The following is a 25023-nucleotide window of genomic DNA, read 5'->3' as shown; positions in this document are numbered from 1 at the left end:
GGCTGGGCGTGGTAGCTCCCGGCACTGTGGGAGGCCAAGGCCAGAGGATTGCTTGAGTCTAGCAGTTTGAGCCCAGCCTAGGCAACATAGCGAGACCCTGTCTCTGCAAAAAATTTTAAAATTGCCCAGGGATGGTGGTGCACACTTGTAATCCCAACTACTTGGGAGGCTGAGGTGGGAGGATTGCCTGAGCCCAGGAGTTTGAGGCTCCAGTGAGCTGTGATTGTGCCATTGCGCTCCAGCCTGGGTGACAGAGCGAGACCCTGTCTCTAAAAAAAAAAGAAAAAAAAGAAATTCTGTATTGCAGCAGCCTAAGAGTCTCATTAGTTAAGAGATTTGTAGTAGGCATTTTTTAGAAAGTTGCATTGAGGGCTAGGTACGGTGGCTCATGCCTATAATCCCAGCACTTTGGGAGGCCAAGGTGGGTAGATCATTTGAGGTCAGGAGCCTGGCCAACATAGCGAAACCCCGTCTCTACTAAAAAAATTAGCCGCGCGGTAGTGGCATGCGCCTGTAATCCCAGCTACTCGGGAGGCTGAGGCAGGAGACTTGCTTGAGCCTGGGAGGTGGAGGTTGCCAGTGAGCCGAGATCACGCCACTGCACTCCAGCAGTCTGGGCGACAGAGTGAGACGCTGTCTCAAAAAAAAAAAAAAAAAAGAAAAGAAAAAAGAAAGTTTCATTGAGGGAAATTCATTCCCTTTGAGAGGGAGTTGGAAGCAGCTTGCCCTTCAGCAGGGTACACAGAGTCTCCCATAAGTGTGCAGGGCCCGCTATTTCTAGTCCCTGGAAGGATTTGGGTCTCTAGTTGTCTCCAGGCTCTCTGAGGGTCTGAGGAATGCCTCGTAAGCCAGAACATGGAGATACTTCTTCCCTTTAGTGCCCTAGCCTTGGTTCTGAAGGAGTTAATTGCACCCTTGGGTGCTAATCACAGTGGCTGGGCTGAGCAGAACTGAGTACCAAGGTCTTGGGCCTGAGAAGAACCAGGCCAGTCCAACCATTCTGTGGGCTTCCCTGAGGGACCTGCTCTGAGACCTTTCCCTAGGACTTCCAGAGGCTCATGTCCGGAAGTGAGAGCTGTGCAAGCCGGCTGTGGGTCTGCCTCTACACGCCAGAGACTCTTCTCAGAGCCTCCTTCCACACTTCCCTTGAGATACCCTATGGAACAGTGGTGGCCAGCTCAGGCTTGGAGCCAGATGACTAGAATTTGAATCGGGGCTCCACTACCTCTTGGCTGTATGTCCTGGGGCAAGTCACTAACCTCTCTGTGCTTCAGTTTCCTCATATGCAACGTGGGGACAAAAGGATTCAATCAGTTAATTCACATGCTGAGAAGAGTAGTTGTGGTTGTGGTCTGGCCCGACTGGCCCCTTCCCCTGTCTTCAGGATCGCTGACCCACACCTCCTGGCCAGCATTAAGGGATTAATGTTGTACTTCCATTATAATCCATGTATCATTACCATTTACCGACCTTTGACCATGTCCCAGCCATATGCTTAACACTTACTATACATCATCTCATTGTAGTCCTCAGAAAAGCCCAAGAGACAAACACTGTCTTCACCCCCATTTTGTAGAAGAGAAAACCGAGGTTTAGAGGGTTGAAGGAACTAGCCAAGGCCCCCAAGCTGGTAAATGATGGAGCCAGGACCTGATGCCCCCTGCAAGCTGCTTTTCTGTAGCCAGGGAGCAGGAAGGTGCTGGCATGTCATAGTGTTGGGGCCCTGGCTTTCCTGTTCTTGCTCACGGCTACCTTGCCTGGCTCCAGCAACCTTCCCGGTATTTTTCTAACTGTAGATGGTCAGAGAGGACCTCCCTGTGAAAACCTAAATAAACGTAGGAAGCAAGTTACGGAATATCGGGAAGTGCATTTCAGGAAAAGGGTGCAGTGAATGCCGAGACCAGGAGGTGCCTTCCAGGGAGGTGTCCACAGAGACTTCTCAGCCCCTGCCTGCCCTGTGGCATCTGGCTGGCCGCCAGGGAGACAGGGCATCCTGGCTCAGTCATGCTGGCTCACACAAAGAGCCCTTCTCTGAAGGTCCCTGGTGTTCATACATGACAAGACAGGCCCTGTGAGCCTCTGCGCTGTGCTTTAAGCATTGAGTCTGGCTGGGGGCAGTTTGCAGAGGGTCCCACCATTGTCCCTGTGGAGTTATTGGCCATCCTGTATCTTCAAGTTGCATTTTGGAGAGTGGGCTTTTTTCTCCTTGTATTTTTTTTTATTGTGGTAAAATATACATAACATAAAATTTTCTGTGTTAACCACTTTTATGCGTATAGTTCATTGGCATAAGTACATTTAGAATGTGTGTAACCATCACCCCTATCCATTTCCAGAATTTTTTTTATCATCCCAAACAGAAACTGCACCCATTAACTAACAACTCCCAACCCTTTTCCTCACCCCCAGTAGCCTCTGCCGTACTCTTTGTCTCTATGGATTTGCGTCTTCTAGATGTTTCATAGGAACGGAGTCTTGCAATATGTGGCCTTTCGTGTCTGGCTTCTTTTGCTCAGCATCATGTTTTTGAGGTTTATCTGTGTTGTAGGGGGTGGGCTTTTTGAAGCAAAGGGGATGTCAGCACTGTGTGCTGACCCTATACCAGGTGCTGCCAGGGAGCAAAAGAGGAAGAGAAGCCCAGGTCCTGCCCAGGAGCCCCCATCTGGGTCACGCAGATGGCGCTAGCTCACACCTACTTAGTTACTCCTCAGCTCCTGGATCTACCTGTTTGCATCTCTCCAGACAGGTGCCCCTCGAAATCAAGGACTCAGTTCCACATGTAGCACTCTACGGTGCATGCCACAACTCTAGGTTCATCTCAGGGCCTGATTTCTGTGCTTGGGCACCTGACATCTCTCAGCCTTGTCTCTCCCATCTGTGGAATGGATCTGGTTCTCTATTAAGAGCCATACTTGGCCCGATTAAGCTGGCTTCCCAGAGTCAGCTCAGAGCTGACCCTTGATGGGGGAGGGGGGTGTGTGGGATGGTGCTTCTTAGATTATGACTTTTTTATTTATTAAAAATTAATTCAGGGACTTTGATGTATCAGACTTTAAAAGGAGTTGACAGGTCACATGGTCTCTGAAAGCACAGGGCTGGTAATCCATTTAAGAAAACATTTTCTTCTTCTTTTTAATTTAATGGAGGAAATCATTAGCTGGGAAATTGGTAGAACTGATTTATTCTTGTTTTGGGGAAGGGGAGTGGAAGAGAAAATCTGCTTTAATTGCTGCTGGTGCTAGAAATATCTCAGCAAAATATTCCCATCAGCTGGGCCTGGCATGAGAGGAGGTAGTAGGCTAAGCGTTCGTCTCTTCACCCATGCTCTGGGGGCAGCGGAGGGGCTCTTTCTGGCCCCAGGTGGGTGGCCACGATGTCAGCAGTGGCAAATGTTCAAAGTTGCAGCCTTGGCTCCCTGGTGCTCCAGTTCCTCCCAAGCCTGAATGCACGGTGTGGTTCTGGTCGGGGGCTGGGTCCCAGAGAGCTCATGCTCAAGCCTTATTCCCAGGGAAACAGGACCAGGACCCCCGTCTGGGAAAAAGGACTACGTGCCTCTGGGGCTTCATCCGGTTCCAAGGGGAGGCAACTGGGTTCACCCTAAAAATAACCGAAGATGCAAACAGCTTCAGCATGCAAATGTTTTTCATATCTGTGGGCCAGATAATTTAAAGGTACAGCTGTTTTTCCACTGTCCCAATCTGTTTGTTTTTCCTGAAGCAGGGAGGAGGCCTGGGGTGAGCTGAGCCCTTCTGGGGTCACCATCGTCCAGCATCTCTGGCTGAGGTCTCCCTGGGTGCCCAGCTGCTGCCCTCTCTTTAGATGCCACCTTCCCGGGGGCACCCCAACCCTGTGACTCTCAGCAGGCCCTCAAGGGTCCCTGTCATGGAGCAGGAGCTGCCAGCAGGCCTGGCCTGAGTGCAGTCACCCCAGCAGGCTTGCTGAGGTTGGGGAGGTGGTCCACCTGATTTCAATTCACCAAGCTTGTTAAGCTCAGAAAAATGGGTGAAGGAGTTTTCAGAGAGAGGGAGGCTATAAATAGCCTGGCAGGACGAGGAAGTGAGAGGTTAGTGATTGTCAAGGTTGTACCCCAGCTCCTGGCCAGCTGCCACATCTCCAGGTCTCCCGAATGCCCCCAGGCTGCTGCCCCTCCACGATGTGCTGGCTTCAGGCTCTGCTGGCCAAATTCTGGTGTTCCAGGACCTTCCTGGCCTCCATGCCTCTTCCTGGTGGCTGCTGCCTTGTGAGGCTCCAGGGCACATTGTCACCTCCATGGCTGGGGACTCTCATCTACCCATGTCATAATCCTCCCATAGACATGTTACATCTGGGGGAAAGACTCGAAGCAGTTAGCCATCTGGGAGAAGCCTACCATCAAGTGGGGCGTCCTGCCACGCTGAGCACCGCTACCTCTCAGGGATGGTAGGCCTGTGGCTTCAGTTCCAAAGCCGTAGCGTGGGACCAGGAGTTAGTCTACAGTGGGGGTGAGGGACATAACTCCAGGCCAGGCACAGACATTTGAGGCATTGACCTATACAGGGTCTTCATTCATCCATCCATCCATTGGTTCATCCGTTTGTATATTTAGAAATTCTATTCAGTGCCTGCTGCGTGCCAGTGCTCTTCCAGCCCGAGGATACAGCCAACCAACATCCCTGCCCTCATAGAGACTCCATTCTAGTAGGAGAGACAGAGAGTTAAAAACTTTTTTGTTTTTTTTTTTAGAGATGGGGTCTCACTATGTTGCCCAAGGGGGCTGGACTCAAACTCCTGGGTCAAACAATCCTCCCACCACAGCCTCCTGTAGCTGGGACTACAAGCGTATGCTACTGTACTGTGCCTGGGCAGACAATATTTTAAAAAGAACATGCTACGACACATGGATGAACCCATAAGACATGCTCAGTGAAAGAAGCCAGACACAGAAGGACAAATACTGTATGATTCCACTTACCATGATTATATGATGAGGTCCCTAGAGTTGTCAAATGCACAGCGACAGACAGTAGAACAGTGAGTGCTGGGGCTGGTGAAGAGGGAATGGGGAGTTATTGTTTAATGTGTAGAGTTCAGCTGGGGAAGGTGAATTGGTTCTGGAGAAGGATGGTGGGGATGTTGCACAACAATGTGAATGTGCCTAATGCCATAGAACTGTGTGCACCTGGGAGTGGCTAAGATGGGTCAGGCACGGTGGCCACGCCTGTAATCCCAGCACTTTGGGAGGCCAAGGCGGGCGGATCAGTTGAGGTCAGGAGTTTGAGACCAGCCTGACCAACATGGTGAAACCCCGTCTTACTAAAAATATAAAAATTAGCCGGGCATGGTGGTGGGCGCCTGTATTCCCAGCTATTTGGAGGCTGAGGCATGAGAATCGCTTGAACCGGGAGGCAGAGGTTGCAGTGAGCTGAAATCGTGCCACTGCACTCCAGCCTGGGCAAGACTCTGTCTCAAAAAAATGAAAATAAAGAAGTGGCTAAGATGGTAAATTTTATGTTACATGTACAATTTTTAAAATAAAAAGGAAAGAAGAAAGAAAAGTAAGTCGGGTACTAGATAACGATCAACGCTCTGAAGAAAATTAGAAAGGGTCAGAGGAATGCCAGGGTTAGAGTCAGGGCCAAGTTTTACATCAGGGTGTCAAGGAAGGCCTTAGTGAGAAGGGGCCCTTGAGCAGAGGGGAGGGAGAGTGGCAAGTATAGATGCCCCAAGGCAGGAACTTGCCCACGGCCTTGCCAGGGCGGAGAGGTGGCAGGGCAGAGCCTGCAGGCCCTCACTCTGAGTGGGTGGAGAGAGGCCATTCAGGGCTTTCAGCATGTCCTGGTCCTTCTGGCCAGTCTGTTGAGGGAGCCAGGAGAAGGCTTTGCAGGGTGGGGGTACAGGCCCATCCTCAGCTACAGCTCCCACCTCTGCATGACTCCTACCTGTTTGTGGGCTCAGCACAACAGGAGTTAATGATGCTTTACTTAGTGGTTGTGTTTAAATTTTTCCTGTTTTTCTGGAGTCTCCACTACCCCTCCTTTCCCAGCTTTGGTTGGTTCAGGTGGGTCTGGGACAGGAGAGGTGTGGCTTGCTCAGTCTTCAGTCCCTGCTGTCTGGGCTTTGAAGCCACACAGCTGCCGAGAAGCAGACAGACTTTTGCCTACCTGGCGAGAGTGCACAGTGCCCCCTTCCCCTGGGTCTGCTCCCGAGACACCTCTCAGGAGGCTCCTGCAGGGCCAGCTTGGTGGGGTCGGGACCCTGGGCTTCAGACCCCGCCCTGTTGGAGAAGTTACCTCCCTTTCTGAGTCTGGATTTTTGCATCTGCAAAGTGAGAGGGCTGGGTGGCAGTCAGGTCTGGATTCTCATCCTGACGCTCCCTGCCAGAGGAGCCTGAGAAAGCAGCTTCGTGGCTATGTGAAACTCCCTGAGTGCCCAGCTCCACAGCCCAGCCGAGAACCAAGGCCCTCTGCACATCCCCTCAGGGGTCTCTGCCACCACATTAAGGAGTGGGGGGGGACCTATTCCAATTTTACAGCCCCTGCCCAGACATTCCAGGGATAACCGCAGGAGTTGCTAGGGGAAACAGCAGTTGAGGGGTTCTAGAACAGGGCAGAGGAGAGGCCTGCGGTTCCAGACCCACGTCATTATGGAGTCTATGGTGCCCACTCCCCAGTTGGTATCTGTGCTGTTCCCTGAGAGCCCCACCATCCACCTTCTGTCCTTTTAGAGGTGCCTCTGGAGCTAGGCTGTGGACGGAGCCTGCTCCCCTGCCCAGACACTGTGGGGTAAGTAGGAGAGGAGGGGTTGAGGGAAGAGACCAGGGGCTAGGCCTGGGCCTGGACCATGCGTCCTTTTACACTTGTCATCTCCTCAGGCCTTAGAACTGACCACCCGTCTAGTGTGACTATTTAAGTTCAATTATAAATTAAAGTGAAATAAAATGGAAAAGTTCTATTTCCCACTCCCACTCATCACATTTCAAGTGCTTAGTAGCCACCTGGGGCCAGTGGCAGGTCACGGCAGCTGCACTGGATAGTGCAGGTGTGTAACATGTTCATCACTGGGGAAAGTTCTATTGGGCGGCGCCAGCATCATCTCTAGAGCAAACCCATGGGGTAGAGATTGTTGCCCCATTCACAGCTGAAGAAGCTGAAGCTCAGAGAGGGGTGATGACTGGCTAGTCACATAGTCAGTGAGTGCCAGTGGTCCTGGCACCGGGTTTCATTTGATCTCAAAGCATGGGTGTGGGGTTGGCACATGCATGTGTCTCCCTGCCCAGCTGACTGCTTACCTGGGATGGGTTGGAGGAGGCTGGAGGCCCACTTGTGGGCTACACACAGGCTTTTAGGATCTCTGCCTTGGGCTCCAGGGCCAGCTGGAGCCTCCCTTACTTGGTCACCCATGGGGAGCATTGCTTTAGTGGAAAGGCAGGGTGAGATGAGCACTCAGTTTGGGGCCTCTGGGCCTGCAACTTTGGGAACAAATCCCTTAGGAGGGGCTCTGGAATATTTCACTGGGCTCTGAAGACTTCATTTTAAAAGTGAGAAGCTGAGCACAGTGGCATGACCCTGGCCTGTATTCCCAGATACTCAGGAGGCTGAGGTGGGAGAATCACTTGAATCCAGGAGGTCGAGGCTGCAGTAAGCTATAATCACACCACTGCACTCCAGCCTGGGCAACAGAGTGAGACCCTGTGTCTTAAAAAAAAAATGTGACAACAATAGCCAAAAGGTGGAAACAGCTCACATGTCCATTGGCTGATGGATAATGCTAAGCAGAATGTGGTCCATCCATGTACTGGGATACGATTCAATCATAAAAGAGAATGAAGGACTGACACACGCCACAACATGGATGGACCTCGAAAACAGGATACTGAGTGAAAGAAGCCAGACACAGAAGGCCATGTAGTTTATGAGTCCATTTATATGAAATGTCCAGAATAGGCAAATCCATAGAGACAGACAGAGAGTAGATTGGTTGTTGACAGGGGCTGGGGGAGAGGGGACTGGAGAGAGACTGCTAATGGGTCTCCTTTTGGGATGCTGAAACTCTGGAACTAGATAGAGGTGGTGGTTGCACAACATTGTGAATATACTCAATGCCACTGAAGTGAACACTTTAAAATGGTTAAAATGGTAAATTTTGTGTTATATGTATTTTACTGCAATAAAAAAAGTGAGAAGAAGCGGTAGAATCTAGATGGTGAATATATAGATGTTCATTATAAAATGTTTTCAACTTTGCCATATGCTTGAACACTTTCATCATAAAACAGTGAGAGAGAGGCCAGGCACGGTGGCTCATGCCTGTAATCTCAGCACTTTGGGAGGCCGAGATGGGTGGATCACCTGAGGTCAGGAGTTCAAGACCAGCCTGGCCAACATGGCGAAACCTTGTCTCTATTAAAAATACAAAAATTAGCTGGGTGTGGTGGTGGGCGCCTATAATCCCAGCTACTTGGGCTGAGGCAGGAGAATTGTTTTGAGCCCAGGAGGTGGAGGTTGCAGTGAGCTGTGATCATACCACTGCACTCCAGCCTGACTCTGTCTCAAAAAAAAAAAAAAGAAAAGAAAAGAAAAAAGAAAAAGAAGTGAAATAAAACACTGAGGGAGAAAGCAACGGGATTGGGCTGTGCCCCAACTTAGATGTCTCTGTGTCAGGGCAGCCGGGCCTAGTAGGCTCTGGTGCCGGCTGCAGACCTGCTGTAGTTTTAGTCCTGAGGAGTCTACCAAGTGAGCAGGGAGAGATAGGAGGCTGGAGGATGCTGCTACTGTGCTCCCAGCCCTAAGGAGACCGCAGCTCCTGAGATGGGCCCAGGACAGCACTAGTGCCTGCCCTGAGCCTTCCCCAAGTCCTGCCACGTCTGAGTGCCTGGGAGTGCCAGTTGGTAGAACGTGGTATCATCTCTGTCTGTAATAAGGAGATAGAAGCTCAAGGAAGTGACCAGACTTGCCCCTGGTCATGTGATCTCCAAGGAGAGAGACTGCGACCCCACTGAGGTCTCGTGGCTTTCTCCCCAGCCCCATTTTGCTGCTCCCAGTATGAGTGGGGCCAGGTGGCTGAAGCCAGTATCGAAGCTGGGACGTGGGCAGCTGCAGCAGTGAGGCTGGCACAGGCGTGATGGGAGATGCCACCCAGCGTGGGGAGCCTGGGAGTCCCCATCCACCTGCCAGTGTGTCCAGGAGAGCCCCCTCCCCCTGCTGTGCCCAGCAGCCTCCCTTCTCCTCTGCTTCCCACATGGGTGGCACTGGGCCATCGGAGCCCTTCCATAGGTGGGTATCCCCTTATCCCTGAGGGTGGGAAGATGTGACTCAGGATTTGGCAACAGATTTTTAGAAACAGGGAGGCCGGGCAGGTGGAAATCCGCAACGCCTCCCCTAACACCAGGTATCACCTAAACCCGGGGAGAGGGTCACTTTAGTCTCTGGGGTCCCGACTTCAGGCTCTGGCTGGGCATCGTGGCGTGAGACGGAGGGCCCAGGCTCTTGGGGCAGCGGAGCACCACGAGCCAGGCGAGAAAGCCCCCATCTCCTCCCTTTTCCTTGGCATGGTGGTGGCCACCAGCTGCTGCTTTTGCCCACCGGTCCGGCCGGTACCCCTCCCCGCCTGGCCACCTGGACCCTGAGGCCTGGTATGGGGGAGGCTGCAGCAGCAGAACTGTGGGATTGGCTCTCTGCTGATGCCTTCCCTCTGGCATATGGCTCCTCCGCCCGCCTTGGGCTCTGCCAGCGGCTCCCCTTTCTCCATGGCAACTCAGCTCAGTGGTCCCAGTGGAGGAGAGAAAATCAATTCTCCCTCCTTCCCGCCCTCCCTCTCCGCTCCCCACCCCTTCCTCTCCGGCCTGCCTTTCTCCCTTCCTCCGGCATCCCTGCCCAGTCTCCCAGCTCCTCCATCCACCCATCCTGGGGACACGCGTGCTCCTCAGTGTCCTCTGTCTCCAGGCATGGGCTGCTGGGAGAGCTGTGTGCTGGGGGCGGCCCCCTGAGGCCGGCAGCATGGGGAGCTCAGCGGACCTCTGCAGGGATGGGAGGCTGCTGCGCGACCCCAGCCTGGCTCCTGTGGTGCGCACCTCCTGGCTCTGATACTTTGTCCCCCAACCCCTTCCCTCACATTGGCTTCCTAAAAGGTAATTTTCTGCTCCTTCTGAAACATGTCACAGCCTCAGGAGGGGTTTATTAGCAAGGAAGGCTCTGTCTGGTCACGCGGGCTGCTTGCTTTCTCTCCGAAGAGCTGGGATGGAGGGAGAGAGAGAGGGAGAGGCCTCACCTGGCATGCTCAGAACTCAGAGGGGGCACAGCAGAGTTTGGGTGCGTGGAGTTCTCCTCTAGGGAGTCTGTGAGTAGCTCGACTCCTGCCTCCTGGTGCTTGGGTAGGTACAGCACTCCATTGTACTTCCATTTTCCACTGTGATTGCCACGGAGCATAGAAAATCTGCTTTCTTGGACTGTGGTTGGACCAAGGAGAGGGGAGGAAATTTAGAGGCATGCACGTGCGCCCTAGATGGGGCAGGGCTCTGGAGTGGTGATTGTTGGCCACACGTTGGCTGTCTCTCTGACCAATCCTTCATTATCTGAAAATGAGAGTTCAGTGAGGAAATGTTTTGTCCCTCTCCACCCCTGATAACAAGGGGTGTCCCTCCCCACCCCGATATCCCCCATAACCAAGATTTCCAAGAAGGTGGTGTAGGGAGGATCGTCTGCTGGCTGGCTTCAGGCAGTGCGGCCCTGCCAGTGTGTCTGTCTGGATAGCACCATCTGTTTGGGACAGCCCCTCGGCACAGTTTGGTCAGGCAGGATTTCAAGCCTGCTGCCCAGTGGGTCAACATTCTGCATCATTTCTTCCCCATCCCCAGTAGATGCATTCAGAATGACTCTTAAGTGGCTTTCCCAGAGGGAATCTGTGAGGCTAACCCCTCAGCAGCGCAGCCCGGGGAGACACACTCCGACCCATGCCCGGCACAGGCAGCTCCCACCGTGACCTCTGCTTCCTGTGCAGCAGGCAATGGAAAAAAGAACCCCTGGTTATCAACAAGAACAGCTCCCGTGTTGATGGAAAGTGAGGGCCAAAGAAACCGGATTTAGCACCCAGTTCTTAGAAGTTATGGGTTTGAATGGTGTCTGAGAGTAACCCCTGTCTGATCTTTAAATAGGAAGTGTTACACCAAGCAGCCCTGTCTGACTCACCAGGGAGCTTCAGAGTTCAGGTACCAGGGAACCCATAGTCAACTCTGAAAGAGGCACTCAACTTGGAGGGCTGACTGCAGAGAAGTCTAGATGTTCCAGTATGTGTCTGTGTCTCGGGGTGCAGTGGGGATTGAGGGTGGGACCAGAATTGGCTCGCAAAGTGAATAGTTGAATATAGGACTTCAGCCTCATGAGCACCTGATTGGATTCTGTTTTTTGTTTCAGCATTCTCTCTGTCAGATTGTTTTAATAACAGCATCAGAGCCTTGAAGGTGGCCTGAGACAGGACTCCCTGTGTGGTTCTGTGGTTGGGCATCTTTAAACTATGTTTATCTCCCCAAAGCCCTGTTTCTTTAAAACTGCCTTTGAGCCCCCCAGAGACCCTCAATTCTTGGTGCTTCTCTTTGAGCAATCAGATGGGTTACAACTGGGCAGGATGAGAGGAATGCTTTTGTGTCTGCACAGGTCTGTGCTGTTTCTTCCTCCGCTTTGGGGCTGGAGAATCACCCAGACCCTCCTGGCATCTGGGCGGTGTGCAGGCTTCTTAACAACATTACGGGCATCTGGATTCTGGTTGGTTGCTGGGAATTCTGATGGGTTTACGAGTTATGTGATGGGCGGGGAGGCCATGTGCTAGTTTTGTTTGGTTTGGTTTTGGTTTGCTAGTGAGCGGAAAATCTGATGTGACACCTTAAAGGCCAGCCCACAAGTGGCAGCACCTGATCGTCATCTCTGCTCTCAGCCTCTATGGGAGGCACCCGGCCCTGCCGTTGCAGCTGGGCTTCCTCTGCCCTGAGGGCTTTCGTGTGAGCTCAGGGCAATGCAAGTGTGTGTTCAGTTACCAAGCCCAAAAGTCAAAAGAACAGCCAGAGCCAAGCTGGCTTTTGAGGAGAGAGGCCGGCTCCTCCAGCCTGGCTGCATTTGCCTGAGGTAGATCGTGAGTGCTCTGCCCCAGCCTCTCCGCCCTCCTGTGTCCTTTCTCAGCGGCTGCTCTAAAGTATAACTTCACGTAGTGGTGACTTAACTTGAAAGGAGCCACAGGGGGCGTGAGAGCAGCTTGGAGAGGTGGGAGCCTGGGCTGCCGATGGCTCCAGCCCGTGAAAGTGTGGAAAGCTCGTTCCAGGAAAATTGGAATAATCACCGCATTGGCTGGCTTTCAGGCGGTGAGTGGTTCTTTCTTTAATTTGACAGGAGCGCTGGGATTCAGGGAAGGGCGTGGTGGGAAGCCCTGTGGTTCAGACAGACCCCACGAAGCCAGTGAAGCTCCCAGGAGAAAGTCTGATTTATTTTTCCCTGGCCTGGCTTGCAGCATGGTGGAATCCACCACCCAGGCTGTGCTGGGCAGGACAGGCCGCTCTGATGCGGGTCAGAGATTCTGGGACTCAGAACATCTGCCTTGGCCCCCGCCCAGCCCGTGCCTAGCTTTGAAAAAGTCTGTTGGTGGTGTTGCATGATGACTTAAACTGCAGGAAGAGAGAAGCTCATGAACATTAAACTCTCCCCCAGTCTCTCTTGTGAGTTTCCTGAACACACACGTACTTATACATGCACATACACGCCTTTGCCCACATGTGCACATACACAAGTGCACATATGCTTGCAGATACACACACAGCCTCCCCACATGCACACTCACACAAATACATGTGCACATGCCATGCAGGCATGCACATGCAACTCACAAGCTCACACCCACATGCACACACACACAAATATGTTTTCCCTGCCTGCTAGCAGGGGTGTACCTACCATTTGGCATACTTCTCATGCTAACATGATCCCATGTAAACGGTTCCCAGGATTGGTAAGATCAGACAGCTGTCCTTTTTATGCATTGCTTTACAGCTCAGTGTCTCACCTGAGTGAGACAACTGTCCCTGTCCACTTCTGGAAAGAGCTGCCTCTGTTCCCTCTTTTCCTCCCTGGTGCTCTGTTGCATGGTCTGGTGTATTACAGAGATTGGCATGTTTGTGTCTGCAGGGGAGCCTCTGGGTGCTGGCTTTCTGTCCAGGGCTTCTGAGGGCCGCCAGCCCAAAGGGAAGGGATTCATCAGAGACCGATAAGCTTAGGGTGTGCTGAGCTGTGAGGCCATATGTGTGTGTTTGTGTGTGTGGGTGTGTGGGTGTATGTGTAGGCATGTGTGTGTCTATGTGAGGTGTGTGATGTGTTTGCATATGCGTGTGTGGTGTGCACATGTGGGGGGTGTATATGTGAGTGTGTGTGGTGTGTGCATATGGACATGTGTGTATATGTGCATGTGTGGTATGTTGTGTGTGTGAGGTGTGTGTGCATGTGTGTGGCATGTATATGTGCCTGTGTGTGCCTATGGGGTATGTGAGAGTGTGTGCAGTGAATGTGAGTGTGGCATTTGTATTTGGGCATCTTTAACTTTGCATTCTGCTTCTCCCATTTTCTGCTTCAATTCCCAGAGCAGGGCTCAGCAAACTCCTTAACCTATGTCTGCACTGGGATCTTAAATCCACTTCACAGACACTTTCCCAAGTCTCATCTGATTTAACAGTTTGCAGCCACCCTAGAAGTACTTGGTGTTGCTCCCATTTTACAGATAAGTAGACCGAGTCTCGGAGGGTTGAGTAGCCTGCCTGTGAAGGCAGAACCAGAATTTGGATCCCTGGCTCTTTCACTCCTTCGCTCCCTCCCTCCCTCTGCCTCACTCATTAGTTATACATGCAACCTGCTCTGCGCCGGGCATGGCTGCTGGGCTCTTGGCCTGAAGACTATATTCAGCCCTTGTCCTTCAGCGGGTGCTCAGTATGGGAGGAGGCCAAGGAGGTTGGGTGAGGAGAGCTGGGGGGTGCTCACTCTCCCTGCACTCCACGGCCACCCACCTTAGTTGTCTGAGAAGAGAAAAGGAAGGAATTAGAGAGAGGAAGGAGCAGGCAGCCTGGGGATGAGCTGGAGGAGAGCCCCCTGCATCTGCCCTACCACTCACTTGCCCCAGGGCTTCCACCCAGAGTACGAGGCCACCCTACACTGTGGAAAATCCGGGTCACTCTGATCCTGATCCACTGTTATTCTGCTATAGGAGCAGAGTGGCTCCCTTTCTTTTAAAAATTGCTACATCATGTATCATCAGAAAGACAGTCTGCATCGTGGGGTCTATGTGTTTTAGGCTGAGGATTTCAGCATTGGTGGCTCAGGGTAGTAGGAGCAGCACTGCACATGAGGAGATATGTGCCTCAGTTTCTTCATCTGTAACATAGAGATAACACTGTCTACTTCATGTGTCTCACCACAGAGAACAGGTGTGATGTGCTAGGAGATGAACCACCTGTGTAGGCGGTGGTGAATGGTAGGCTGTTGTTAGAGACAAGGCATTCCCATAACTTACTCTTCAATGGGTCAGGAGTGTTTATGCCCAGAGATGCACACAGAGAGCAGGAGGGACACAGATGCAAGGCAGATGGAACAAAAGCGAAGCAATTGCTGCTTTTGGGTAGAGTGTAGAGGGGAGTTCTTATGTTAGTTTTGCAATTTTTCCGTAGCTTAGAGACTATATGAAAATGAAATATGGAAGAAAAAAGGCTCATTCATTTAAGAGCTCTTCCTAAGAGGTTGAAAGTATACTGATGTAACAAACAGCAGAGGGTTTGTACCTTAACGACCCATGAGAAGCCAAGTGAATAAAACGGAAGCTCCATCCTCATGGAAGCTGGAGACAGCTGGCCATCCCTGAAGGGGATAGGGAGCTCTGGGGAGGGGGGCAGGTGATGGAATCACACCAGCCAAACTCTCAAGAGGCAGGGCTCTCCCTAAACACCAGGCCTCGGAAGTCAGGCTCCTTCCCTGATCCCTGTTGGGGCTCCGGATTCTGGCTTGGATGACTTCCCCAGGGCCCTTGCCTGGTGGCCACAGCCTCTTCTTCCAGAGCTCCAGGTGAGGGAAAGTTGTATCTTATGATGGTTTCCTGACTGGGTGCTGGTTTTATTTGGTCCAACGTTCAGTTGCAGGTTTACCCAGTAGGTCAGCTTTGTGGCCCTCTCTGCTGCCTTCGGCATCCTGAAAGCCCCTTTCAGATGAATGTTTAACCTCAAAACCTTGAGCAGCTGTTGACAGGGAGCACTAGGCCTGGAGTCTGAGAGTCTGGGGTCCCAGCTCTGCCCCAGTGGACCTCTCTGAGACCTGACTGTCTCCCTGACAAAGCCAAGTTTGGTGGGAATGAATGAATGAGGGACTTGAACATGCTCTGTCACTCTGCAAATGGTAGGTGTGTCTTGGGAGAAGACAGGAGGGGGACAATTGCCAGCCTTAACTTGCTGTCTACTTTGTGCCTCACTTTCCCCACCTTGTTGCCATAGTGAGAGGAATTTTCCTCATCAAGTCCCCATCACCTTTCTCTAAGCAAGACTATGCTCAGGGGCTGGAGGGGAGGAGAGAATGCAAGTTAGAAGACCTTGTCCCTGTCCCCTGTCTACCATCAGCCTGATTATAAGATCTTGGAGAATTCCTTTGACCTCTCGGAGTCTCAGTTTCCTGGTGTGCACAGCAGAGTTAGCGATGGATGCCCTCAGGAGAATGGGAAGGACAAATGGATGGTGTGTGCCCAGCACTTTGTTTCATGCCAGCGTCCTCACTTTTCCTGTCACCCTGTGCCCTTGTAAAGCACTTCACAGCTTTCTAGGCGTGGGCACACCATTATCACAGCCTGTGGCTGTGAACAGGCTTTGTCAAGCCTGTGCAGACAGGGAATGGGGAATGGGTAAATTTAAAACACTCCTTCCGCCTGACTTCATTTGCCTGCTGGGCCTGTGCTAATTGCATGGCTGAAGTCCCCTTTCCAGGACTCTAGATTTCTGAGATGGAAAGGACCGGGACTGGGCTGCTCTAGGACCTTCCTAAGCTGGTAGAAGAGCAAAACTTGGTAGTCATATAGGCTCGGGTTTGAGTCCTGGCTGTGTGACCCACAGAAGCTGCTTAATCCCATTGCACCTCAGTTTCCTATTGTGTGGAACGGGAGTGATGGTCCCCCCATGGGCGTTGTGCGAGAATTCAAGATTCTGTGCTTCTTGCCTGCCTCGTCGCAGGAGCGTGTGAAGCGGATGATCGTCTTGTGGGGCTCTCCTCCAGTGTCAGATTGCTCTGTACCAGAGGCTGTCCTAGGATCAGGGCCAGGCCAACCACTGCTTTTCATGCTCCCAAATGTTTGGAGAGCCAGTGTGGTGTCTTAGCCAGCAGAGCTTTCTGTCAGGAGGTGTGATCATTGAGCCGTTTGTACCCTGCCAGCCACCTGAACCCAGAGCCACTCCCTGGACTGAGCTTGCCTTCAGGGGAAGGTGGGCAGCAGAGTTACCCAGCCCGCGGGTCTCTCTCTGGCTGTCCTCCACCCTAGGAAGCACAACACGTGGTCAGCAGTGTGGCTTATGGGGAGCACAGGGAAAAGATGAGCAGCTCCATATTTCATGGCTGAAACTTGGATATGGCTGCAGTGCCAAGGAGGGGCCTCCCCTGGACCCAGAAAGAGCAGGGGCTGGAAGTTATGCTTGAGACACCAGCTGGCAGCTTCAACTTAGAGAAGAGCCGGCATGCCTGTCCCCCTCTGCTGCCTGCAGCCCTCTGCCCACCCTACTCAAGAGTTCAGCCTGTTGCTCCCTCCCAAGCAACAGTGGACACTCGAGGATCCCAGGTCGGACCTGCTAGATGGGGACACTGAGCCAGGCAGACCCAGGGCAGCTTTCCTGAGTTACTTGGAATCACACTGAGCTGGGCCAGCTGGATAGGCTCCTGGAGGCAGAACGGAGTTCAACTCCCTCTCTCTGCTGGCCTCCTTCCCTGCATCCCCCTGTTTGCAGCTAGGAAGGGCTGAGCTGGTGATTCGGTGACATCCCTTCCATGTGGCCCCAACATGAGTCACACGTCACGGCATTCTCTGAGTTGGGCAGATGCACGAAGGGGCATGTTGATGCGGGGCCCTTAGGGCTGCCCCCACAACTAGCCTGGTCTGAAGAACCGGTTGGTCCTGTGGGGTTATTTAGAAGGCATGGGGGGCAGGCCTAAGCTCCCCAGCTCCTCCTTGGAAGAGGCCTGGCCTGTGTAAGCTGTTACTGCCTGGCTTGAGGAAGTGGCACACCGAGGAGCATCCTGTCTCATAGGGAGCCCATCCCATGGGCAGCTCTGCTCCTCAGGGCAGCCAGTGGAGCTGGGAGGGGGGACATCGCCTGCTTCCCAGACTCAGCGTGTGTCATGTTCCTCTGGGCTGCCCGGCCTGGGTGTTCTAGGAGGCCTCTGTCCAGAGGAGCAGACCTTCCCTGATGCCCACACCAACATGAATGCCTGCCACGAGGCCCTGAGGGTGCTGATGACAGCAGCTGTGACAGCGGTGCCATTGCCCACATGGTCCTGGGGCCCTTGGATATGGTCCAGCTCAAACCCCTTCACTATAGCTGGGACACTAAGGCCCACACAGGCCAGGGATCTGCTTCAGCTCCCAGGCCCTTGTTACCACCACTTGATGTGATCTTCTGTTTGCAGTCTGATAGCTTTCAGGGCCCAGTCCCTGCTCCCCACAGTGGACATGGGCTTAGGGCATGATTTAAGCCCCAAGAGCAGTGAAGAGAGCTGGGCTAGGGGCCAGGGCATGGCGACCTCTTGCCCCAGGCTCAAGGCTAGTAGAACCTCTGGACTCGTCTGTCCCTGGGCTGTATCTTATCAGCAGACTCTCCTGGCTGGGTCTTGCCAACCTGGGGACTCTTAGCTCCTTGCCAGTCACTCAGTGAGCCCCTGCTTGTCATATGAGCACCGGGTGCAGAGCCCCACTGCTGGGCAGCTTCCTGAGTGCATTGCATCTGGCTTTTCACTGTCACCTTGGGAAACGGTCAGGGCAGATGACCAGAATCTGTTCCAGGAAGGGGCCTGGAAGTTGGGTCACCTGCCCAAGGTCAGACAACTGTTCTGGGACAGAGTTTGGAATTAAAATCTTTTATCTAACAAATATTTGCTGGGTACCTACCTTTATTAAGCAACTGCTGTGGCCGAGCCCTGGGGACACAACTTTGAACAAGGCTCGGGCCCTGAGCTCCAAGGCAAACATGTGGCTACAGTGCAGTCTGATAAATGCCGAAAGGGAAGTGGGCGCAAGGTGCCCGGGGTGCTGACTCGGCCCACGGGGCTTGGGAAGGCTTCCAGGGGGCCTGGAAGGCGAGGAAGCTTCACCTGGGGGAAGGGCTCTTTGAGCACAGAGGACTCTGGCCATCTGATTCCAGGCCTATAGGGACCCCAGCAAGCCCAGGAGAGGTGTGAACTCTGGCCTTTTCTTTGCTGCGTGGCCTGCAGCAATCCCTGTCCTGTCTCCAGTCTCTCCATCTGTCTGCAGGGGAGATTGTACCAGGCCCCGTGTTTCATTCTCTGGAGGGCTTCCTGATAACCTCAGGAGATGTGTTTAAAACGCAGGTTCTGAGGCCTCTCACACAGAGGTTCTGATTTAGCAGGTCTGGGAGCAGCGCATAGGAATCTGCATTTTTTTCCTTTTTTTTTTTTTTTAGAGAGTAGGTCTTACTCTGTTGTCCAGGCTGGAGTGCAGTGGTGCAATCATAGCTCACTGCAGCCTCCTGGGCTCAAGTCATCCTCCTGCCTCAGTCCCCTGAGTAGCTGGTTCTACAGGCACAATCCACCACTTCTGGCTAATTTTTAATTTTTTTGTGTAGATGGGGTCTCACCATGTTGCCCAGGCTAGTCTCAAACTCCTGGTCTCAAGCAATCCTCCCACCTCAGCTTTCCAAAGTGCTGGGATTAAGGGTGTGAGCCACTGTACCTGGCCCTGGAATCTACATTTTAAACAAGCTCACTGGGTGTTTCTAAAGCAGCTCATCCCTGTACTTCAGTTTGAGAAAAGCTGGACTTAACCATCTTGGCTCTGACATTATCAGTCCTACAGTTGTCCTGACCATGTCCCTTGAAGTGGGCAGAGCCTATGGTGTTGGGGTGGTGGAGGTGCCTGGGGTTCGTAAGTGCTGGAGCTCTCTGAGATTCCAAACTCTGCAGAATCTCAGAGAAACCCTTGGTCATAGTCCTAAAGCTTCCAAAAGTCTTGGCCATCTCCCTCAGCTCCCCATTATGGGAGGGTCTCCAAAAGTGGAGACAGGTAGGGGATGCTGAGCCCCTTGGGGTTAGGGGGCTGTTAAGTATTTCTCAGATCTCGCTTCAAGCATTTCTGATTAGAAAGACCTGCAGTCCCTGCGTTAGTTCTTAAGGCTGTCTGCTTAGGGCTGGTGTGCCCAAGGATTATTTTTATTTATTTATTTATTTATTATTTTTTGGAGATGGAGTCTCGCTCTGTCGCCCAGGCTGGAGTGCAGTGGGGCAATCTTGGCTCACGGCAAGTTCCGCCTCCCAGGTTCACGCCATTCTCCTGCCTCAGCCTCCCAAGTAGCCGGGACTACAGGTGCCCGCCACCACGCCCGGCTAATTGTTAGTATTTTTAGTAGAAACGGGGTTTCACCGTGTTAGCCAGGATGGTCTCAATCTCCTGACTTCGTGATCCGCCCACCTTGGCCTCCCAAAGTGCTGGGATTACAGGCATGAGCCACCGCGCCCGGCCGTGCCCGTGGATTTTTAGCAAAGCTGAGCTGGCCTGACCTGACATGGGGGCCTAGAAAAAGCTGTTCAGGTACCATGTGGGGAGGTGGAGAAAGTGGGGAGGCTGGGCAGGGGGAGGCCAGTGCACTTTGGGCCACATGACTACTTCCCCTCAAGTGTCTTAAGAGCCTGGATGCAGACGGGTTTCTCACCGTTGGCTCCTTGCATGCCCTGAGCTAATTGGGCTGCAGCCCTGCTAACAGCCTGGTGACAGGCTGCCTCAGTCCTGCCCAGATGCTAGTGTCACCCTTCCAGCCAAGAGACCCATTGGCTGTTCTCCTGCAGGATGCCCGGAGCAGGAGACACTAGCTGACCTATATGTGGTCAGCTCAGAGTGTGTCCTGTTTCCCAATGCCACAAACCCAATGTACTAGTTTCCTGGGGCTGCCGTCACAAATGACCACAAACTGCATGGCCTAAACAGCAGAAATTTATTCTCTCACAGTTCTGGAGGCCAGAAGTCTCAGATCAAGCTGTCAGCAGGGCCACACTCCCTCTGAAAGCTCCAAGGAGAATCCTTCCTTGCCTCTTGCAGCTTCTGGTGGCCCCAAGTGTTCCTTGGCTTGTGGCTGCATCACTGCAGTCTCTGCCTCTGCCTTCACATGGCCTTCTCCTGTGTCTCCTGTGTCCTCTCCTCTTCTTCTTTTGTGTGTGTGTGTGTGTGTGTGTGTGTGTGTGTGTGTGTGTGTGTGTGTGATGGAGTTTCGCCCTTGTCTCCCAGGCTGGAGTGCAGTGGCACAATCTTGGCTCACTGCAACCTCTGCCTTCTGGGTTCAAGCGATTCTCCTGCCTCAGCCTCCTGAGTAGCTGGGATTACAACCATGTGCCACCATGTCCAGCTAATTTTTGTATTTTTGGTAGAGACGGGGTTTCACCATGTTGCCCATGCTGGTCTCGAACTCCTGACCTCAGGTGTTCCACCCACCTTGGTTCCCAAAGTGCTGGGATTACAGGCATGAGCCACCATGCATGGCCATGGCTGTAGACTCTCTCCTCTTCTTATAAGAACACCAGTCATTGGGTTTTGAGCCCATCCTCAATCCAGTATGATTTCATCTAGAAATCCTTCACTAATCATATCCACAAATACCCTATTTCCAAATAAGGTCACATTCTGAGGCTCTAGTTAGATGTGAATTTGGGGAGGGGGCTGCACTATTCAACCCCTTGCACCCAGCAGGCAGAATGTCACCAGATGAAGGGCAAACCTACTGCACTGGCCGGGGAGTGTGGCCTGGCAGCGGGTCCCAGGAAACACACCCAGGGCTTTTAGCAGCCTCAGGCCCTGTCATCAGCAAGGGCGACTTTGCCTCCACGAGTAGAATCAGAGAGCCCAGAGCAGCGGAGGGGGTCCAGTAGGCAGCCACTGTGGAGAGGGTGTACTAGTCAGACACGTATTTTAAGGTGTCCTGGAGGAGAAAGGCTGCATGTGGCTCCAAAAAGTCAATCAAGACCCCAGGTTGAGTCCCAGGGGGGCAAACTGTTCAGTATAGGAACTTTCTCTAATAGCAATACCTTGTAGCCCATCCCAGGGGGTGGTTAAGCCCCTCTCACAGGATGGGCATTGCAGAGAGGAGTCTGTCTGTCTCCCAGCTCTCAGTCTGTGCTTGTCTCAGAGGTTCATGCCCCCACCCCCAACAGCTGTGGGGTGAGGTCACAGACTCACTCCACAAAGGCAGTGGAGATGATGGTGGCATACATAGCCAGACCCCTGCTCTTGCTCCTGGCTGGCTCATGAGTTTGCGGGTCGTGGGGAGTACCCACAATGCTCAGTCTTTAGGGCATCTACAGTGACGGCCCCTTACCCTCTGCCCCTGCCTGCACCAGCCCACTCCATGTGTTTCCCAGCTTGGTCTTCTCTACCCCTCGTCAGGCCCTCCCCTCGCTCGATCTTGACACTCGGCCTCCTTCCTGGCCAGGCTGTCTGCCTGCATCCAGCCCTGGCTCCCTGAGCTCCTCTCGGATACATCACTGGGCACATGGTGGAGTGGCCATCTCAACACATGGCACCTGCAAGAGCTTTCATCTCCTTCCCCTGGCCCATCGCAGATGAGACACACTGACACCTCAGCTGTGAAGGTGACATTTGTCTACACACACGCACACAAACGCATACATGGCTGGATACAACAAGGGACAAGGCTTAGGCCTGCTGCAGACCTTGGGTGAGTCTCTGCCCCACGTCTCCAGCAGTTAATGAAAGACAATCTTGCTCTGGGAAGCATTTCCTGCATCTGACTTCTAGAAGTCTCTGCTGTCCAGGATGACAGAGGGTGCCCCTGAATGCAGGAAGTGCTGAGTGTTGCCAGTACCAGTGCCCCTGTGGCTGCCTGACCACCATCCATTCCTTCCCATCCTCCTGCTCTGAGAGAACCAACAGACCACCTTGGGGATGATGTCCCCTAAGGCTCCCAGGCCAGCCCAGGGTGCCTGTTGGGGAGTTGCCTCCTCATCCTCACACCCACAGGCTTTACATACAATTAATCATTTAAAATGAACAGCCCTTCTGAGCCTGCTGGCCTCCTGCAAGTCTTACACCAACTTGCCAAAATCCTTTCCCTTTTCTGGGCCCCTTGCTTTTACCTGTCAAAAAGACATAATCTGCTGGGACAAGGTGTGTCAGCTGCTCCCACAGAGCCTGGTGCCTTGGAAATGCCCCATAAATGGTTGTTCCTGTCCTGCATCCTCCTGCCTCTCCTGCCAGCCCCGTTGGTTCCCCATTGACTCCGTCTCCAGTGTCTGCTGTGCACCTGCTCTGGGCAGAGCCCTGTGCACTGTCCCTGGCACCAGGTGGCTCTCACGCTGCCCCTGCAAAGCAGCAGCTAGAGATGAGCTGAGTCCTGCTGCCTGCCCCATGACAGTGACTGGAGGGCTATCGGGGAACCCTGGATGCCATCGGGGACCTCTTCACCCTTTCTTCTGGTTTTTTGGATGCTCTCAGAAAGCCTTCTGGGTGGCCCCTTGAGCTTGACCTCACAGACCGATGAGGCAGCTGCTCCAGGCTCAGCACTGCAGTTGCACAAGGATGGACAGGGCCTTGTGCAGCCGTCCAGGGGCCTCCAGCGGCTGTGGGTGGCAAGTGCCTGCAGAATCGGGGCTGTAACTCAGCTGTCCCAATGGGAGACTCTGAGCAAGGCTCTGAAGGGTGAGCAGGGCATGGCAGGCCCAGGCTGAGGACATCTCAGGTGCCCAGTGCCTCACTGTCACCTCATTTAATCCCACTCAACCCTCCAAGGTGGGTGGTGGTCCACAAATGGGTACACTGAGGCCTGGAGCAGGTAAAGGACTTGCTCAAAGACAAGGCTTGAATGTGAACGTGGTCTGGCCCCAGAGCTAGTCACTCCCTGTGTCCTGCTGCATCTGATTCATTGTGTTGTTCGTTTCCCACTAGCTTTTTTTTGCAGGGTGAGGGTGATGTGCTTACCCCCACAACCTTCCCTGATTTTCTCCTGTTCCTGCTGTTGGATTTGGGGCTGTTCAGTGCCTCCTCACTTCCCACCCTGTTGACACAGGGCTGTTGCTGGGCTCGTTTTGTTTTTGACCCAGTCAGCCTGGCAGGGAAGTGGCGGGCTGTGCGCAGAGCTTCCCGAAATAGCCCCAGGCTCCCCGCCAAAGATAGAGGAGCCAGACTGTGCGCGATGGGCTTGGGCCAGTTGAAAGATGACTTGGTTCCCTACTCCCCTCAGCTCCCCTGCCCTGTGCCACCCCCCAGCCCAGGTCTTGATGCTCCTGCACATACCTGTGCCCCGTGGTGGCTGAGAGCCTCCTGTGGGCTGCAGGCCTTGGGGTGCTGGTTGGGATCGGTTTGGTGTCACCCTGGGCCCAGAATGAGGAGTTCTCATCCCTTCCCTGCTACTGACTTGCTCGATGACCTTGACCAAGTCCCTGTCGCTCTCTTGGCTTCCATTTTCCAATTTGGAGTGGGGAGAGTGCGTCTGTCTGCCTGCTGGCAGCGTTGCTGGGAGGGTCGAAACAGTGAGCAACGGCCCCAACCCTGGGAAGGCTGGCAATAATGCATAGTGACAAAATGATATCAATGAGTTGTTTCTCCTAGTCCTGACTGTTTGGAGTGTGGGGACACAGTTCTTTAGCAGGGCTGATCCCCAGCATCACCATCACCATCATCATTATAGTAATAATAGCGGCTGCTGCTGTTGCTTGGGTGTTGTGTGCTGGGTGCTTTACACTGATTGTCTGTTAATTTATTCCCCTTACTACCCTGTGAGGTGTGTGTGGTATTGGACTAGGTCCACATACCTATAAAATGAAGGTCCACATACCTTCACCTATAAAATGAAGAACTGAGGCTCAGAGAGTTTAAGTAACTTCCTTAAGACCAAGTGAGGGGTGGAGCTGTGATCAGAGCACCATTCTGATGTCAAAGCCTGAGTTCTGCCTGCAATGCCGTGACCCCTCCTCCAGGGGTCCCTGCTCTAGGCTTTTCCCTCCAGACCTGGAGCCTGGTCTCGTGGGGGCTGCTCTTGGCAGCCAGAACATCCAGTAGGTCTCATCTGCATTCTGACCAGAGAGCCCTGGTGTAGGACAGAGACCCACAAAGGGCTCTGCCTCCAAAGAGAGCCCTGGGGGAGAGGGAGACGCTTCTGGGACTGAAGGGGCCACTTATTTTAGCCCCCTCTTTTAAATATTATGCATTTAAGCAACGTCACAGAACAGAGTCAGCAAGCACTTCCTAAGCACCAGCTGTGTGCCAAGCCCTGGGGACTCCTGTGTGCCTCTCACCAAGCCCAAGAGGCCTGTATCACTCAGACTTTGCAGGTGAAGAAATGCAGCCCAGCCAGGGGCGCAGGCCACCTGCCCAAGGCCACCTATCTAAGGCCACCGGCTGGGCAGTGGCAGTGCTGGTACCAGAGCCAGGTCTGCCTGGCATACCTGCCCCTTCTCCACACTGCAGAGATGAGGAAGCTCTCAACCACCAAGCCCTGCCGTGTTCCTCATTCCTGCCTACCCTTGCTTGCCCAGGCACAGGCCTGGAAACACAGGCCTTGCCCTGAGCAGGGGTCAGCGGGCCCTGGGGCAACACAGGTTCCGTCAGCAGAGCTGGGCTCTGCGTCCTTGTGGACCTATGTGCCCGCAGGCCTGTGTTATGAATATATTTATAGGCATTGCTGTTTGTGTGTGTGTGCACATTTGCTTTCGTGTGTGACTCATCTCTTTGGACTGTGTTCCCCAAGGTCACAGGGCCTGGTGAGTTTTAGAGGCAGAGCACATGTCACCCCTCATCTGTCCTGCATTGGTAGTGGGGTGAAGC

The 25023-nt window shown here is 53.2% G+C and overlaps 1 protein-coding gene across 17 annotated transcripts in view; it reads left to right on the top strand.

Annotated features, from left to right (window-relative positions):
- Positions 1 to 25023, top strand: part of PITPNM2 (phosphatidylinositol transfer protein membrane associated 2) — a 164578-nt gene that overhangs the window by 63238 nt on the left and 76317 nt on the right. For 2 of the 17 annotated variants that reach the window (XM_055096314.1, XM_063593753.1), the window contains exon 1: positions 6569 to 6761. The exons of 13 other annotated variants lie outside the window; for them this stretch is intronic. The gene's annotated coding sequence lies outside the window, so the exon portion shown is untranslated. Of the gene's footprint in view, positions 1 to 6568; positions 6762 to 8764; positions 10106 to 25023 lie in introns of those variants that run through there. 2 more of the 17 variants (XM_034934746.3, XM_063593755.1) reach the window with 1 other exon arrangement.

This window comes from Pan paniscus, chromosome 10 (genome assembly GCF_029289425.2).
Source record: "Pan paniscus chromosome 10, NHGRI_mPanPan1-v2.0_pri, whole genome shotgun sequence".
Classification (NCBI taxonomy): domain Eukaryota; kingdom Metazoa; phylum Chordata; class Mammalia; order Primates; family Hominidae; genus Pan; species Pan paniscus.
Note: the sequence above shows the minus strand (reverse complement) of the source record. Positions and strands in the feature narration are given on the sequence as shown.